The 14906-nt window shown below is 42.5% G+C and overlaps 1 protein-coding gene across 4 annotated transcripts in view; it reads left to right on the top strand.

The window, feature by feature from the left end:
• The window catches only part of ADGRB2 (adhesion G protein-coupled receptor B2), a 491592-nt gene that overhangs the window by 37057 nt on the left and 439629 nt on the right, over positions 1–14906 (top strand). For 2 of the 4 annotated variants that reach the window (XM_040424545.1, XM_040424544.1), the window contains exon 1: positions 10394–10749. The exons of the other annotated variants lie outside the window; for them this stretch is intronic. The gene's annotated coding sequence lies outside the window, so the exon portion shown is untranslated. Of the gene's footprint in view, positions 1–10393; positions 10750–14906 lie in introns of those variants that run through there. 4 annotated transcript variants of the gene reach the window in all.

The following is a 14906-nucleotide window of genomic DNA, read 5'->3' as shown; positions in this document are numbered from 1 at the left end:
AATGCGTCACTTTTTAATGAGGTTTTAGCATTTTTTTTCTTTGGCTTTTTTAGAGAGCTCTGCACAGGAAGTGACGTAAAAAATGAATGCTTGCTTGTGTGTAGATCAGTCGGCACTCCGGTAATGATTTTGTAATGCTCACGTCTAGGGAAGGCCTCCCATATCACAGCAGAATAAAAGACCGGCAATCAGTTAAGAATTGTGATTCTTTTTGATTTATTGCCACAATATAATATTCATGTGATGTGTTTTTGCTCTAACCCAAGATTTCCGAAAAAATATGTGTACTCCAAACACCTCATTTAAATAAGCCACACAGCACCCTTTGATGACATCATAGTGTCATGGAAACAGGAATAAACATCTCTCTGCTTGTTCAGGGGGCCCAGTAAGCAAATATGGCTGTGGTTAGCCAAAGGGAATGGTTCCCAGCACTAAATGCTCAAGGTGGAGTGATCGTCAGTGCCCTGATGTTGTCCTCCTGTCTGTGCTCAGTGGCGCACCTTGACTAACTACAGCCACTTTTGCTTGCTCTGACTATGATTAAGGGGAACTTAATTCTTACTTCTGTGATGGACAAAACCTGAAGTAATGTGTAAGACTATTTGCTGGATATTTCTTTTGTGTCTTTTTTTTAACACAACTGCTTTTCAACCAGGTTGTGTGGTTCCAGTCAAGTTAAAATTACTGACTTTTGAACCTGTCTTCTAGATCTGTCCAGGGGTTAGGGTATGGAAGATATTGAAAATTTCCTATTAGACACTACCTCCTGTTGTCTCCATAGTTGGCATTACTGGAATACAAGAACTGCCACCATTTCTCATTGGCTAATTTTGGAGGCTAGTGAAGCATACACAACTATTGTTGCGCATCATCCATTATTTTACCTTAAAAGGATTGTCCAGGTTCAGGGCTGAACCCCAAATCTCCCCTTCACTCCTTTACCATGTACGAGAAGAGCATTGGAGCATTTCCTTGCTCCGATGCTCCCCTTGCCTTCCGCTGCTTCACGCAGGGCAAGGTCTGTTTGTTGTGAGACGGTGATGTACCGGGCCTCACATCAGTATGCTAGGCGGAGACTTCCGCCTACCATGGAGCCTGGTGACATCACCAGCGCAAATGGGTGGTGTATAGCGCTGTTTTGTGCAGTTTTAGAGGTGGGTATCTGGACAACCCCTTTAAATGGGCTACCCGGGATCTCTATATTGATGACTTTAGGCCTCTTCTTAAGCCAGTAACGTCACCAAACATTAGTCACAGCTAGGCACAGCTCAGTCCCATTCAAGTAAGCTGCAATACCAAGTACAGCTACCATCCAATCGATGGTGCTGTGCTTGGTAAGCCGTGAGGAGGCTGCATTGAGCGCATCAACTTCTTCAAAAAGCAGGGGGCTCCTGGGTGTCGGACCCCTGCCAATCTGATATTGATGATCTATCCTAAGGATAGTCCATCAATATCAAAATCCTGGATAACCCCTTTAATATATCCTACATTTTGAAGCAAATACTTATTAGTTCATTTTTGTCTTCTTTATAACAAGAAAACCTGCAAATGAGTGGAAGATAACAAGCATCTCAGCACAAGGTAATTACCTTGTCTGTCCTGTTCCTTTTATTGCTTCTCCTCACTCCAATGAAAACAAGCATACTATTTGATGGTAAATCCTAAGGTTCGAAGAAAGCCACTTAATTACATTTTCAAATACCTTTAATGTTAATATAATCATCTTCTGTACACAATCCAGCCATTTATTTATTGTTCTACAGACAATTTTGGAAGAAAAAAGAATGGAGGACAGTACTTTGGACCCTTTTTTTTTCCTCTTTATTCTTTCAATTTATGTTGTATAATGCTTCATAATATTCAATGTGCTTATTACTCTATACAGAAAAGCAGGTTTATCAATATGTTCAAAGTTCTAGTGATACATAAAAACTATCATACGGTACCTTTTAGTGGTTTCTATAGCATGTTTATTAAATGTCTCATGTGTGCAGCTGTATTTGTCTGGCTGAATCCTGGCATATTTGCCAATTTCTGCCGGACCCCATTATAGTCATTGGAGCTAGCAGGCATTCCTGCAATGCCGGATCTAGACAGCTCTGATAGCCTGCCACAACTCCTGTGAAAGAAGCCTGAGGGCTCTGCTGATGAGAGCTTACAATCTATGATGAAGTAAGAGCTTGTTTGGTACAATGGTCCAGACCAATTTAGCCTCTATTTCTAAAAAGTTTCTGCTGGGATTTCAACTCACAACCTTCTACATTAGAGGCAAAGACTTTAACCACTCAGCTATAAAGCTGAATGATAAACTGTGTCAGAAAAACCTCATAGTAGTTTGTCATGTAGTAAGTATTCCTATACAGCAGAAGTATAGGACTTTATATGAATACTTACTACATTACAAATTACTATGAGGTTTTTCTGACATAGTTTATCATTCAGCTTTATAGCTGAGTGGTTAAAGTCCTTGCCTCTAATGTAGAAGGTTGTAAGTTCAAATCCTGGCAGAAACATTTCAGAAATAGAGGCTAAATTTGATTTAAATACACTGGGTGTCCCTAAGCACTGACTCCATATATGGACATAGCTATATATGGAGTCAGAGCAGGGAACTCCTAAGCCACAGACTCCTAAGCCACAGGATTCCCTCACTGTACAGCAATCTTCTGCATAGACCTCAGTGGGACCTGGCACCCTCCCATCTTCAGAGCAGTGGGTGCCTGGTTTAATGCTTGGTTTCTCCTATTGACTTCCATTGTGCTCTGAAGAACACCCGAGCATCGCAGAGTGTTCTACCCGAGCACTTTGGTGCTTGATCAACACTAGTCCAGACATTATAATAAAATAGGGGAGTAGATATAAATCTTCATGATTTTCAGGAAATACTGGGGGTGCAGGACTGTGGAAAGTTTTGTGGGTGAGAGTAAAGCCTCATTCACACGTCATTGTTTTGGTCAGTATTTTCCATCAGTGATTGTGAGCCCAAACCAGGATTGGAACCTCCACAGACATAAGGTATAAGGGAAAGATCTGCACCTGTCCTGTGTTTAGAGCCACACTTGGTTTGGGCTCAAAATCACTGTAGAAAATCACTGACCGAACACTGACGTGTTAATGAGGGATAAGAAGTAGGGTTGAGCGAAGCAAGCTTCAGTTACTACATCCGAAGTCGCTTCGCTAAGAAATTTGTTTTAATGCTGTATGGAGATCTGTCTCCATACAGTATTAAAATGTGCAGTCTCCAATGAACCAAAGTCATATATTTGCGAAGTCAGAAGTGACTTCGTTGAATAACCTCGGTAGTTGATTTTCAAAATGGAAAACCACTTTACAACTTGGAACTGAACTTGACTTCGGTTCCGATTGGTACCTCGGAACCAAAGCCGAGTTCAGTTCCAAGTTTTAAAGTGGTTTTCCACTTTAAAAATCAACTACCGAAATTTTTTAACAAAGTCTTGCGCGACTTCGTGAATAACTGACTTTGGTTCCTCGGAGCCCATACATTCTAATACTGTACGGAGACAGATCTGTGTACAGCATTAAATATTTTTTTTTTAGCAAAGCGGCTTTGGATGTAGTAACTGAAGCTCATTTCACTCGTCCCTAGTGAGAAGTTTAAACTGAATTCGGCAAACAGTGCAGTGACTTTCACAAGATGGGCATCAGTGAGGATGAGGAGGATGGCTGCTGTGCTCACGATAGATTACAGAGGGGCTACAGTACTAGTGCTCTTTGTAGTGGTTCTCAACTGCCAATTCGTTGAAATTTGTAAATTGCAATTAGTTGAAACCAGGGTTAAAAAATGCCTTGAGCTGCAAATGTTTACTCGAACTGTTGATTTTACATCACTGGTCCAGTTTATAATGTGGATAGACTTTATCAATGTGTTTGCATCTGAATACACATCCTGAAGATGATTAATCCCTAGTAATAGAGACTAAACACAGCATAGCACTCACAATATAACTTCACAGGCTTGTACTTCATCTAAGACAACAGTAGCTGCCATGGGCATACACAGACCTTAAAGGACCCCATAGCAAAACCTTATGTGGGCCCCCTACCCCTCCCAGTTTTCCAGTACATGTGCATCAAGCACTCCTAAGCAACGCAGAACAGAGAGCGCAACATCCCAGATTTCTGATGAATAAGCTTTTATTTTTATCAAGTGGAAAAAATATTAATACAGTAAAAAAATGTTTTTTAAAAAAGTCACCCTCAGCTTCCCCCACTTTATCCAACTCCTATGTTGGAAAATGGGTTCTTCAAAAATATGACACTCATTCTGAACAGCCTCTGCCTGAATCAGCAGACAACTGGCATAAATACATTGATCATTTTCACTCATACAGTTCTGTCTACTGCCTCTGTATACCATCACTAGGGGGAGCTTATTGCTTAGGAATGTATACAGTTACCATTGACTGCAATGTAGTTTTTTCATGTTGGGAAGAGACAATTGAGTGCAGCATTGGGTTCCCCTTCCCACGGGTGCTGTAACAGTGACTTGGTCTGCCTCCATTGAAGGTATGCCACTGATAGCTGCTCACTTGTACACTATAATACAATGATTGTTATAATAAAGGCTGCACTATAGCTACATTTCTGCTTGCAATAAAATTAAATGATGTGTAAGTTAGATGGCATTACAGTGAAGAAAAAACGCAAAACAGAAGTTACAGTGTCGGTAATGACTTCTTTTTATGACAGCCATATGCACTGACCATGTGAGTGAGCAGCAGGTAAGAGAAAATATAAAAGTCCAAAAATATGCTGAATTATTAAAGAGAATGTAAAGAGAGATGTGATATTTACAAGAGAATAGTGAAGAAAAATGGCTGCAAGTAGTTTTCCTTTGGTAGTTCAGATATGTTTCCAGCGACATCAGTTCTATATATGTTCTGTATGAAATGATGTCCAGTTCATTGTTTAAGTTGTTTTAAAGGGGTTATGCCATGATGTAAAAAAAAATAATAATCTGACATCATATAAGTATATTACGATTTAACAAAGCAAGAACCAGCCCTATGCCTCACATGGATCCAGAGATCTCCCCATTCATCGCTCCAAATTGTTCTGTTCGATTTAGGTGGCATGGCCTTTCTCAGAGGGAGCATCCTGTCTGCTGCAGCTGGTAGCAGTTGAAGGATGGAACTGAGCATGTGCGGCCATCTCAGTGAGCAGGACAAAGAAATGAGAAAAAGAACAAACAGCGGGTGGGGCTGTACAGAGGAATTTTATTGAATAACTTGGTAGCTATAATACATTTTTAGTTGCTAATTACAAAAAGTATTCAGATCCAGGAGCTGGTTTGAAAACTGTAAAATATTTTCTGTGGGTCAGCCCCTTTAATAATTTGAACTGAAGTAGCCAACAGATGAAGCACTGTAATATGTCAGTCCTCTGACTGATGCAATCCATAGCACTGCTCAGAACACAGTGTGTGCAGAACATTTAATGGGAAGATTTCACTTTACCCTTCTCTCCTACTGTCATTTTCTTAGGGTACTTTCACACTTGCGGCAGAGGATTCCGGCAGGCAGTTCCGTCGCCGGATCTGTCAAAACGTATGCGAACTGATGGCAATTGTCAGACGGATCAGGATCCTGATCTGTATGACAAATGCATTGAAATTCCAGATCCGTCTCTCCTTGTCATCCGGAAAAACGGATCCGGCATTTCTTTTTTTTCACATTTTTTGCAGTCTGAGCATGCGCAGACCGCAATGCCGGATCCGTTTTGCCAGAACACTCGGGGTCGGATCCGGCATTAATGCATTTCAATGGGAAAAAATTCTGGCAAGTGTTCCGGAGTTTTGGACAGAGATAAAACCGCAGCATGCTGCGGTATTATCTCCATCCTGAAAAGTCAAAAAGACTGAACTGAAGACATCCTGATGCATCCTGAACAATCCGCTCTCCATTCAGAATGCATGGGGATAAATCTGATCAGTTCTTTTCCGGTATTGAGCCCCTAGGACGGAACTCAATACCGGAAAAGAATAACACTAGTGTGAAAGTACCCTTACTTATGTAAAATAACATGAACTTTATTTTTTATTTATTTATTATGTTTTAGACACTTTTGTGCCTTCTTAGACAAGAGAGTGTAGTTTAAAGGGAAAAAAATCCTCTTAGCAAGACTGCCCTTTACCCATCCCTCCTTATGACAATTTGTTGTCATTTAAAAAAAAAAGTAACATAAAATGATAAATTATTATGTACTTTGGGCACTTTTTGCGCCCTCCTTGATGAGTAGGCGTGGGTTAAATAGAAAGGGCATGGCTTAGCAGAATGGGGCTGGCTGGCACATATAAAATATTCAGAAAAAAGTAAAATAGTTGCTTATCCTTTCACAAATGTAGCTTATGTGTTATTTGGATCGAGGAATATACCAGGAAGATGTTGTACAAAAATAGATTTTTTATTTCCAGTCTTCATAAAAGTTGACATAAATAATATAGGAAAGTTCATTTGTATTTTACATCACCTTTCCTTGTCCATGTCATTGTATCTGTGAGACTGTCTTGTCATCTTCTACAGCCCCCCCACACCTAACCATCATGTCTGTCCCTGTCAGTCATACATAGCATAGATATGGGCTTGCCTTACACATGTAAGTGTTTCGGTGTCTTTGTATATGGAAGTCTACTAATATAGGCCTTGACGTACCCTTAAAGAGGTTGTATTGCTAGAATATGCCATCAAAGTCATATGTTGTGGGTCCTACCTCTGAGACCTATCTCCAGAACAGGCCCCCCAAAAGTGAAGAAGAGCACACCACGCTTGTTCTAGAGTGCACCACACATGTGTGGCGTGCTCTCCCTTCAGTTCTATGGCAACACTGGAGATAGCCGAGCCAGCGCTCGGCTATTTTGATCAATCCTATAGAAACAAATAGAAGGTGGCTGCGCATGCGCGGCTGCTCTCCGCTCACTTTGGCAGCCACGCAGATACTGTATGCTGCAGCCCATCAATCACTAGCGGGAGGACCTCATGATTACCACAGGCTCATAACTTTGTATTCTATATTAGGTTATGTTATCCAAATGTCAATTTTTTTTTTTTGTGCCATGTGATCTTGTTGTGGAGCAATCCGTCCTCATATTAGGTGACCCTCCATTTTGCTAATTGCTACCCCGAACTCCCAAAAAATCCTTACATTACAGTGTAATGTATTTGTTAGGACTTGAGTGGTTTATTTGAATGCATGTCATTATTCTGTATCTGTAGTTTCTTTAGTTTGTTGTAAATGTCGCCGCTATATGATGCAGAACGGGATTCTGTGGTTTAGGGCATTGTAGAGGGCAACCACTGTAACTGTTTCTGCTTATTGGTAATGCTCCCTAGATTATGCCATCTTTGTACCAATTCTGTTTTACTTGTATCCATAAAGTAGGGAGTAAAGTATTTTATTTCCCGCGCATTATTATTGACTGTTTTCAATAGGGTCATTAAGTTAGTCTGCGCCGTACCAGAGACACCATTAGTCTACATGCGTAGACAGCCATTAGCTCATGTTTTTGCCTTGAAAATATTTTACCAGAGAGATTTCTGAGACATTAACCATTATATTGATGGAAGTAGTTAACAATAGTTTGTCTACATTTTTTTTTTTAATAATGGATGAGGAAACAATGAAAATACAATACTGTGGTGCATACAAATACATTATAAGTGAGCAGTGTTCCCTCTAAAAGAAGCATCGAAAAAAAAGAATCACCATCCACACTGTATCTCTCATTGAAATGAATGAGCAACGTAAAAAAAAAAGCTCTGTACGTTTTTGCGCATTTCCTGTGTCTTTTTTCTGTGCGTTTTTTTTTATGCAGATCTGCGTAAAAACCACCTGCTGAAAATGCAGTTTTGTATTGAATTAAATACCCATTGGTTTACAAAAAAATAAAAAAAACTCATGAAAAACATTTAATAAAAAGCACTGAAAAAAAATCCGTCGTGTGAAAATAACCTAAAAGTTTCTCACCCTAATGTGCCTTTATTATGATAAGCCAGTTCTACTTTTGCTGCTCCTTCACATTATAGTATTAGCTATTACACAACGATGCCATTTTACACTGCGCCAATGTCAGTTATGCCTCCCAAGAGAAACAGCATGGCCATTGGCAAAAGGGAGAGGAGGTAGCTGCAGAAGGACAACTTTAACCCTTAATGTGCAGTATATACCTCTGTTTTATCATCAAGGGTTACTATTGGAAGGGTATTTAACAGGCGTATATAATAGCGCACATAAGTTTTTTTTTTCTGTAGCATCTTCACATTACAAACAGTAGGAGTCATACACATACATCATTTGGAGGCCATTTTGCATGCCCGTCCGCCATGTTTCTGCAACTAGGCCTCTTGAACACGGCTGTAACGGCACCCCGGGCATAAAAGGGGTTAAAACCGTTTAGGCGATCTTCCCCTTCCAGAGCTACAGGCACAGCTACTTACAGAACACCAAACTCCCGAACGGCATACAAGGGAATGCCCCAAACTCCCGAACGGAACCTCACGAATAGCTGCTAGCAGACGAATAGGAAACGCACCCAAGCGGCTTACACTCCTAGCAATCAGTCTCTAACAGCATACAGTGAATCCCCCCCAAGAACGAGACGAGGCTCTGTGTTGAGGGTCAAGCAGTGGTCAGCCAGAGCTGTGGGTTTATTGTTCTTATATACACATTAGTACCACCCACAGGGTTTTGTAAAACAACCAGTAACCCCGTACAATACACTTAGACACTCCCACACAAAATCCTCCCCTCTGCCTGTGATACAATTACCTTACACAATGGGTTAATGTAATTATCACAGGCAGAAGAATACACAGTTTTACACAATGTCTTCTGTCCTGGAGACAATTGGGAAGTAAACCAATTTATCTCCAAGGGCAGAGGCAAAACTCCATTAGCCACATGGTAGCAAAAGACAATAAAAGACATAAGAATATTTAACTGCGCAGCTATTGCATAAAACATAGACATTTAACATATCCCCAGATGGCTTGGATCTGAGCGCTCAATATATCCGAATAGCACTCAGATGCCACAACACAGTCAAATCGCCATGGGGTTTAAGTTTAGCATGGGCTGATGAGAGGGCCCATAATCCTGGGGCAAGAGGCTGGCAACAAGGCTTCTCCACCACCCAGTGGCGAGGTTGGTTTCGCCACAACGGCCATATCCGTTTTTCTTAGAAATCTGTGTTGTGCCATTCCTGTGATATTTCCACTCAAAATGTATGAATACATTGACATTTGTGTGCTGCCATTCCCCTTGTCAAAAGGGTGGGGCCCTACATACTGTGAGTCTGGCACAACTGACTGTGTAGAGACATGCCTCCATTTATACATGTCTAGGAGGAATAGCAGCGGAACGGATCAATTTAGAGCTTCATGGGGGATACAGTTACTAAAACAGATATGAAAGATCCACTTTAAAATAACGTTAGAATCATCAGCACCACTTGCTCCTAATATATCTACTTTCCAAGCTAATTTAATTTATTTATTTTTGTTAAATTTTCAAAAATTCTGGAAAATATTTGACAAAAATTCAGGAAAACATAGTGGCACTGCATCCTTTTCTGAAATTAGATGGAAATCCAGTCATTACCACCCACTACAAGTTATGTTTTATGCTTGTAAGGGCTCATGCACACGACCGTATGGCTTTTCCAGTATTTTGCGGTCCGTTTTTTACGGATCCGTTGTTCTGTTTTTTGTTTCCGCTGTGTTTCCGTTTTTCCGTATGCCATATACATTATACAGTAATTACATAGAAAAAATTGGTCCGGGCATAAAATTTTCAATAGATGTTTCCGCAAAAACGGAACGGATACGGAAGACATACGGATGCATTTCCGTATGTGTTCCGTTTTTTTTTGCTGACCCATTGACTTAAATGGAGCCAAGCACCGTGATTTGCGGACACGAATAGGACATGTTCTATCTTTTCACGGTACGGAAATACGGAAATACTGAAATGGAATGCACACGGAGACACTTCAGTTTTTTTGGCTGAACCATTGAAATAAATGGCTCAGTATATGTACCGCATACTGAACTCAAAAAACGGCCAGTATGCTGAACGCAAAATACTGTCGTGTGCATGAGCCCTCAGACAAAAAGTCCAGAAATCTATTTCTGCGCACAATATCAGACGAGGGGAAGATTTAACTCCAGGCACTCATATGTAGTTTTTATTTTTTTTCATTATCATGACTCCACAGAGGAAACTGTTTCCCTATGATTGACTCAGAAAGGCATCCCATGCTATGACACTTGTCATGCCGAGGCTTGCTCTGCAAGGTTTACGTCTGCAAAGCGTATCTGCGTTGACATAGCATAGCTGAGAATGTGTCCTCTGCAGGGGGTCCGGGCACATAAAACAAGGCTTAGGACTATGTGTGCTGTGAACAGGGACCTCTCTAGAGGAGATGAAAGAGATCCAAGGGAACGTATGATACTGCTGGGCAAGATACTATACTGAGCAGCTAAGGTGTATTCTGTCTTGAAGATCACAAGAAATCACGCTGTCTTTCGGAGGAGAATAATAATAGCATTGAGGCAGGCTCTGCTACGTGTTGTTATTTTCAGCATAGAACTCGACGGAAACTATAATGATGAGCTTTGGGGAGAGACCAGAGTAGCTGAAGAGGATATTGTGCCCAGAAGAAGCTCCCAGCAACCATTTCTTGTCACTGACTTCAAGCTATACGCGTCAACGTAATGCACTTCTGTCTCGGTAGGCTCAATTCTTGATTGTGTTATTTATATCTGTCTGTCAGATTCCTTTTTCAGTTTACTACCTGTGTAGGAATATATAGATGTAAAAGTATAATAAAAAAGAGAAGATTAAGGGGCCCACCGCAAGCAACCACTTCAGATCCACCTGCTATTCTGCAAAAGAGTGATAACGTGTAAGCATCTGACTCAAATAGTAAAATGTATTGGGGGCATGTTTTTCAAAAATTCACCGTCAGTTAACAAGTATAATATATTGGTATTCAGCCACCAGAAATCCTGAATTAAAGTATCATTAAAATGTGCACTAAGGCTACTTTCACACTAGCGGCGCTGACCTCCGACAGGCTGTTCCGTCGGGTGAACAGCCTGTCGGATCCGTCCTGCCGCTAATGAACGTGTGCCCCCGGACTGCCGCTCCGTCCCCAGTGACTATAATAAAGGCGGGGCGGAGTTCCCACGGAGGCACGGCAGTGCACAGCAAGAGGCTGCCGGAATAAATGTCGGACATGTCGTAGTTTTATTCCGGCTGCCTCTCGCCGTGCCTCCGCCGGAACTCCGCACCGCCCCCGTTATAGTCAGTGGGGACGGAGCGGCAGTCCGGGGGCACACGTTCACTAGCGGCATGACGGATCCGACAGGCTGTTCACCAGACGGAACAGCCTGGCAGAGGTCTGTGCCGCTAGTGTGAAAGTAGCCTAAGCTACAGTTTTCTGTCCATTTTCTAGCAACCCTAAGGGTACCTCCACAGTCAGGTTTCTGCATGCAGTTTTCAAAGCCCAAATCAGGAGTGCATTATGTTTCTCATAGACCTTCAGCTAACATCAACAATCAAAAATGCTGCACAAAAAAAAAAAGTGAAAGTGCAGAAAAATGCCACTAAAAACTGTGTGTGAAGGCACGCTTTCTGGGAAATTTATCCAAAAATCACAGACAGTCGACATCTATTACAAATTGGAAAGCCATAACGAATAATGCAGATTATGTAAGTGATACATATTTATAACTTAATATACTGATTTAAACTCATTATCAGCATTTACTCTGGGCTGAAAACTAAACTGATCTGAAACTTATAGACATCTATTTTTATTTTTTTTTTCACTTGAAAAAAATCCCCTGCTTTTACAGACTGTCCAGGAATTCCAGGATGGTTGGTTGGCAAAACTGGTCCTAGCCTTAAAGGGCATCTGTCAGCAGATTTGTAGTTATGAAACCGGCTGACCTGTTACATGTGCACTTGGCAGCTGAAGGCATCTGTGATGGTCCCATGTTCATATGTGTCCACATTGCTGGGAAAAATGAAGTTTTAATATATGCAAATGAGCCTCTAGGAACAACGGGGACGTTGCTGTTACACCTGGGGGCTCTGCTCTCTCTGCAACTGCCGCGCCCTCTGCACTTTGAATGACAGGGCCAGGCAGTGAAAACATCATCACACCTGGCCCTGTCAATCAAAGTGCAGAAGGTGCGGCAGTTGATGAAAGAGCTGAGCCTCTAGGTGTAATGGCAACGCCCCTGTTGCTCCTAGAGGCTCATTTGCATATATTAGCAAATCAGCCGCCAAATGAACATGCAAGAGGTCACCCCGCTTCATAGGTACAAATCTGCTGACAAATGCCCTTTAAAGGAGCACTCGAAGCTGAACATCATAGACTTTCTGAGTCAGGTACCAGCCCAATCTCCAAACCTGCAAAATGAGCGGAACCAAGCCAAATCCACCATGTCCACCGATCAGAGGTCCAGGCAGCAATCATCTAGGTTGCTGCAAGCCGGGTCCATGCACTGGGAAAAAGTCCCTACTAATACCATATACTTAATATCTCTGCAGACCGACAAAACGGAAAGCGGCCTGTCTAGTTAGCAACGGTCTTGACTTTATTAAATAATGTAACATTTTATCATGTTTTACTGTAATAATAAATGGAGTATAGGATTAATAGCACGGCTGGGGTGTGGAAAGTTCCCGCTCAGTAACAAGGTCCCAGTGTTTGAAAATGAAGAGCTTTGGTGTTTGCAGGAGGCAGCCATGTCCTGTTGTCCTCTTTGAAAAGAAAGTCATTAAAATAGGTTCCAGAGCAAAATCGTGTCTTACCATTATTCTGGCAGGTGCACTGACGACAGGTAGCTGGCTTGTACTCAGGAAGAATAGCCGGAGAGTTATATACATGGGCTATGATCTTCTTATGAATATGCGCAATATATAAATCATAAGATCTGCTCTTACAATGAAATGACTTTTTTTTTAGGTTAATGCCATGTCAGAGGTAAAATAATATATACCGGTACGTTACTTTTTCTCACTGGAATGGCAGAATAATTGTAATGTGTGTTATTTACACTGTGTTCACATAACATTCTGGTGAACACATCCAGCGAATGCGCGGCTGCTCGGCTATTTTCGGCAGTCCCATAGAAATGAATAGAGGGCGGCCGTGCATATGTGGCTGCTCTCCGCTCACTTCAGGAGTCCCGTTCTGGAGAGAAGTGCGGGTACCAGAGGTGGGACCCACACCTATCGGACATTGGTGGCATATCCTAGCGATATGCCGCCAATGTCTCAGACATCATTAATATCCACAGTCTTCAAAGTGCCTCCGTTTGTGCTTTCAGTGTCCTTAGTCAGGCTGAGGATGCTGAACGTGTCAAAAACTTGTAAGCAAAGGCACCTTGAGGACTGTTTGTCGATGTAAATGATGTTTTAATAAAGGATGATTTTACTTCTGAACTGTTGCCGGACTAACATTCTTTTTTCTGAACAGTGCATTATACCTATTTTAGTGCTAGTGTGAATGTGACCTTATTTACTGAGATAATTGACGTATGTTTATTTAATGCTGTTTTACTGCACACAGTAATTAGCCAAACTTTACCAATGCTGTCTTTCATCACCTTGTTTCACAATATGTGCACTCGTTTTATCAGTATATAAAAATCATCAATATAATATACCGTAACTAGCTGAAGGACCCCACCCCTTAACACTGATCCCCCCACAGTGCCCTGTCTCCTTAAAATGGGACCTTCTGCAGCAGCCCACCCCTTTAACTTTGACCTTCACAGCAGCCTGCCCCTTTAACAGTCAGTTCCACAGCACCTCACCCCCTTGACAATGACCTTCACAGGGGCCCGCCCCTTAATAGTGACCTCTACAGAACCCGCCCCTTAACACTGACCATAGGTTACAGTCCCCTTAACTGACCTCCACCATTCCCGACCCTCTTAACAGAAACCTCCACAGTGACTGCCCCTTTAACAGTAACCTCCACAGTACCCCGCTCCTTTAACAGTGACCTCACAGTACCCCGCTGCCCCTTTAATAGTGGCCTTCACATTCCCCTCCTCCCTTAACAGTGACCTCCACAGTGCCCTGCCCTTTAACAGTGACCTCCACAGCGGCTGCCCATTTATTAGTGACCTCCACAGTACCCCGTCTCCTTAACAGTGATTTCCACAATAACTCGCACCCTTAACGGTGACCTCCATAGAGCTCTGTTCCCTTACAATGTGACCTCCACAACACCCAGTCTCCTTAACAGTGACCTCTACAGCACCCCGCCCCTTAACACTGACCTCCATAGCGGACCATCCCCTTAGCTGTGACCTCCACCGTTCCCTGCCCCCTTATTAGAGACCTCCACAGCGCCCGTCCCTTTAACAGTGACCTCCACAGCATCCCGCCCCCTTAACAGTGACCTCCACAGCAGCCCGCCCCTTTATTAGTGACCTCCACAGTACCCCATCTCCTTAACAGTGATTTCCACAACACCCCGTCCCCTTAACAGTGACCTCTACAGCAATCTGCCCCTTAACACTGACCTCCATAGTGGACCATCCCCTTAACTGGGACCTCCACAGCAGCCTGCCCCTACGATGGCCATAGGTTGGGTTCTTGGGTTCTTGGCCGGACAGTCCGGCTTTCATACTCCCTGTCCTCCGTCCAGTGCAGGGCCTGGACAGACACAGTGATGTCCTTTTGAACAGCTTACTGTCAGACAGCACTGTGCTGTCTAAGTGTGACCTGCAGGGAGAAAGCCACCCTCCCCCCACCCCTGCAGCTGACAGAAGTTGATTTTTACCTTCTTTTTTTAATCCCTTTCGGCTGCGGAGTGGGAGGGGGTGTAGCCTAATTGGGTAAGGGGCGTGGCTTAGTGGGAC

Source organism: Bufo bufo, chromosome 3 (genome assembly GCF_905171765.1).
Source record: "Bufo bufo chromosome 3, aBufBuf1.1, whole genome shotgun sequence".
Classification (NCBI taxonomy): domain Eukaryota; kingdom Metazoa; phylum Chordata; class Amphibia; order Anura; family Bufonidae; genus Bufo; species Bufo bufo.
This window is presented reverse-complemented; position numbering and strand designations above follow the sequence as displayed.